The 4,141-nt window shown below is 48.8% G+C and overlaps 1 long non-coding RNA gene across 8 annotated transcripts; it reads right to left on the bottom strand.

Annotated features, from left to right (window-relative positions):
• Nucleotides 1-364: 364 nt before the first annotated feature.
• LOC138100643 (uncharacterized) lies at nt 365-3,491 on the bottom strand. Of its 8 annotated transcripts, none has more exons than XR_011146871.1 (9): nt 3,457-3,488; nt 3,337-3,378; nt 3,168-3,242; nt 2,914-2,993; nt 2,730-2,832; nt 2,273-2,313; nt 1,632-2,168; nt 885-1,376; nt 365-659 (listed from the first exon to the last, which is right to left on the bottom strand). It is a non-coding gene; the product is annotated as an uncharacterized lncRNA (long non-coding RNA). The 8 variants fall into 8 exon arrangements; XR_011146872.1 differs by lacking the exon at nt 365-659 and having other exon boundaries at nt 668-1,011; nt 1,117-1,376; nt 3,457-3,485; XR_011146869.1 differs by lacking the exon at nt 365-659 and having other exon boundaries at nt 668-1,376; nt 3,124-3,242; nt 3,457-3,491.
• Between the last annotated feature and the right edge of the window lie 650 nt (nt 3,492-4,141).

The raw sequence follows: 4,141 nt of genomic DNA, 5'->3' as shown, positions 1-4,141 counted from the left end.
TTTAAATTCAATCCCCGTGCTTTGGCTTCCCTCTGGGCCTGAGTCCAGAGGAGCTTTTGCTCCGACAGAGACTAAATCTCTCACCGGTTTTAGAGTACTGCATTGAAAGTCTGTGCGCTTTCTCTTCTTTCCCTGTTCTGAGCGAGTTCTTTGGAACTTCTTTCTTCATTGAATTTTTTTATTTACACTTCAGCAAAATGTGGAAATAACATATACAAACACAAGTACGAATACAATCCATATACATGCTGGCAAAAGTCCAATTTACACACAGAGCAATACATGGAAATTCAGTGGCAAACACCAATACAGAACAATACAGGGCAATGCAAGCCAAATACATATCAATGCAATAAAACAATGCTACTGTTTCTGGAAAGTTTATTACATTTTCTTTTATTGTTATAAGAAACCCAAAACAGCAACATGTAGAGAACATAACAGTCATCCACCACCCACACCTCCTTTAGCTTACACACAAACCCACCCTTGCTCTCATCTTGACCGCTCCACTAACCCTCGGCGCTCTATGGGAATGTGGTTCCCAGGAGCCTCCAAATCATCCTCCCTCACAAAACCCCATCGCCGGCACGGTCCGCACCCAAACCTTGGCGATGAACGTCGCCTCGCAGACCGGCCAGGACCGAAGGAAAAAAAACCTGGGGGGGGGGGGGGGGGGGAACAAACCTGGCTGGGGTTTTTTTAATTCAAAATTTAAAAATGTGTTGAAAAACCTGAAAGGCAAAAATCTCACATACAACATTAGAACCCATCAACACACATGCTCTCACAGGCAGACAGAAGTAGAAAGACAGACAACTCTCACAGACACACACAGTCACACACTCTTCAGCTTCCTGCTTCCTTTGTTCTGCAGCCCTTACTCAAAAAACTCTACGGATGAAGATGCTTCAGCACATCTTCCAGCTGCTGCTCCTGGACATCAAACGGTAGATTCTGGGAAAATTGGTAGCATCAGTGACCACAGAGATCCAAAGCCACCTCAGGGACCTGAGAGACAACATGAGGCGGTCAGTGAGGGGCCGAAGGCTAGGAGTTATCTCCACGCTAGGCCCATAAATTTTCTACCCAAAACCCCATAGAAAAGATATGAACCTTTAAGTTTTATAACTGTTCTTCTTAACCATTACCCTGCCAGGGCAGGGCAGCTCCAACTGCAAAGAGCACATGGACAAGGTGGTGCGCCGAATATAAGCAAAGACGACACGACGGCTTGAGATAACTCTCTGGAAGATTAATTCTTGAGCCCGATATGCTTTAAGGCAACAAAACCTACAGAACTACCGCGGTCACGTGAGGAGGGTCTAATATGCTCCATATAGAAGTCTAAGGGAATAGGATGTGAACAGAAGGCACTACCAAAAGTTAGAAGGAAGATGGATGAGAACATCTCCTGCACTTCCTCTGGTCTCAAAAAGTAAAAATGTAAAGATGCTGGAATAAGCCCAATCTGGGAAAGTACACAAGGAGAGACCCCCCCCCCCCGCTGCCAACACGGCCCAGAACAATGCCGATAAAGCATCAAGACATAACAAAGCCCTAGGACACAGAAGAGGATGGACACAAACTACATAACACAGAGAGAAGTTAAAACTGCCCAGCAGTTTCACCTGATGGACCCAAGATTCCTGCTGCAAGATGAGCCAGAAAGTGATGATGCCAAAGGAAAGACGGCTCTATGGCAATAGCACGTGACAGTGAAACAACTCCTTACGAGAAGTTAGTGCCAAAGCTGTTAAGAGGATGCTCAAGAAGTTCAGTAGGCCTAGAGAAAGAGGTGATGACTGCTGGGCAACCGCTCCGGACCCAAAGGCAGGCTCCTCAGGCAAAAAGATCTGCAATGACATCAAGACTCAAAGCACAAAGCTTGCAAAAACATGGGTATGGAACTGCTCTGCCCGGCAAAGGGTCAGGTGATGCTAAGAAGAAACCCTCTCCCTTTACTTCCAAGGGGCCCATCCCACTACAGCCCTCTCCTCTAAGCTAACTTCAGATTGCCTCCTGTGATTCCAAAGGTTTTTCCCTTCTCCCAACCACGAGTCCCAACACTTAGCTTTCAGAGACGAGAGGAAAAAATCCATCCTCGACAGAAAAGAACACGTGGGCGCTGTGGACATCAGTACAGTCCCTGTAGTCTGCTTTGGAGGCTGCAAAAATTCAGAAAGAAACTTCAGACTGCGATGAGACGTCCCAAAAATGACCCCTTGTGCAACGCCCCCCTCCCTCGTAACTGCAAAGGCTAATCGCTTACTGGCCGTTTCCAAACTTCGGCTCCACACTGGCTCATGGTACCTAAGACGACAAAACAGAAAACGTGACTATCACCCTCCAGAAGATTAATCCCCAGGGCTCCTCTACACTGCTGCCCTGGCGCACCTCAAATCTTCATCCGACTCTGGAGGGGGCCTGGACAATACCCGCAAAGTGAAAAGGTACATGCTTGGCACCTCAAAGGACTAAGGCAAAAGACCTGTGACATGAGATGCACAAAAGACAAAGAACGCACAATAGAGACATGACATGTACCGGGACTGCTCTGCCCTGCGCACCTCGGCACTGCGATCAAAAGCAAGACTTAAGCTTTATGGGTCCTAAGGGGTCCCTTCTTGGGTATCCCCACCTCCAAATCTGACTCAAAAATATCTCCGGTGAGTGCCAACTCGACACCCTGCTTTCACCCCTACTGTGGGTCACAGGTCTCGACTTACCTCTTGGATATCTGGGGATGTCAATCTGCCTCGGGTGCAAAAGGCGGCCGCCTCACCATGCGGGAAGCTCGTGCCTTCACCAGGCTGGTTATCTCTTAGTCAGCTACAATAAACAAAACCAAACAAACATCAGTGCATGAGCTTAGTGGCACCTCAGCCAAAACCCATCAATTCTGCCACTCACCGTCTCCTAAAAAGGCTGGAGTCCTCAGGCCGCACGCTCTGGCCGCGCTCCAAGGCCAACACCATCGTTGTAGGGTATAGCTGAGTTGAGTGGAGACAAGGTGATGTAGCATTGCTAAAACTTGAGCAGACCCGCGCTCCCCCTCCCTCCCTCCCCAACGTATTGCAACTTCTCAGCCATTGCCAAAGGCAACCTGGAGGGTACCCTCACATGGAAAAGGTAAAGGCTTCGTCACAGAGTCCCATGATACTCACAGAGTACTAACGAGGGCAGCGAGACAGGTCCGTCGGCCGGTCGGTGAGGAGTACGGCATAAGACGGTGGGACGGCCTGAAACACACAAATGACAATGGATGCTTAGAGCTGTATCAGAACTTGGCACCCAAGGAATAACATGTGGTTCTTTCCACCAATGACTTCTTACCTCATTCACTTGACCTTGACTGCTGAGATCTGGCTTTACCTCCTAAGAACAAAGACAAAGAACAATCCTGTAACACAGCCACCATTTATGTTCGCCCTGCAAAGACAAACAGTGACCGACCTTCAGATGGGAACCCCCTCAGCCGGCATGGGGCGCTCTGCCACGGATTTAATCCATCTGCATCTGCAAGAAAGTGATGACAAAAGTCAAAGGGCTGCATGAGAACTTCACAGCTCCAGCCATCTTGTGACAATCTAGAAATATCAACTACAGGACAAACTGCACCCTACATTACAAATTTCAAGTCCCCAAGCCTTGTTCTATTACACCTATATGCCAGGGTATGTAGCAGGGCAGAGCAGCTCTGGGCCAAACCCATGCAGGCACCCATGACAGAGGAGATGACAAACGAGAGGATACAACAAGGAGAGAGAACTCAGGGTGGAAAGCATGACTGCAAGCACATCAAAGGGCTAAGGCAAAAGACCTGTGACACAAGACGCCCAAAACACATGGCATGCACTACAGACAAGTGACACAACATGCACTGCGATTGCTCTGCCCTGCGCACCTCAGCATTGTCATCAAATGTGAGACTTTCACTTTATGCGGGCTAAGGCGTCCCTTCTTGGGTATCCCCATCTCCAAAGCTGACGCAAAAATCCCTCCCGGCGAGGCCCGACTCGATACTCCGCTTTCATCCCCTTGACTTATCTCTCAGACGTCCTGAGATGTGAATGCACCTGGGACGCAAAAGAAGACCGCCTCACCATCCTGGAAGTTCCTACCATCGCCGGGCTTTTGT

Source organism: Aphelocoma coerulescens, unplaced genomic scaffold, assembly GCF_041296385.1.
Source record: "Aphelocoma coerulescens isolate FSJ_1873_10779 unplaced genomic scaffold, UR_Acoe_1.0 HiC_scaffold_123, whole genome shotgun sequence".
Classification (NCBI taxonomy): domain Eukaryota; kingdom Metazoa; phylum Chordata; class Aves; order Passeriformes; family Corvidae; genus Aphelocoma; species Aphelocoma coerulescens.
This window is presented reverse-complemented; position numbering and strand designations above follow the sequence as displayed.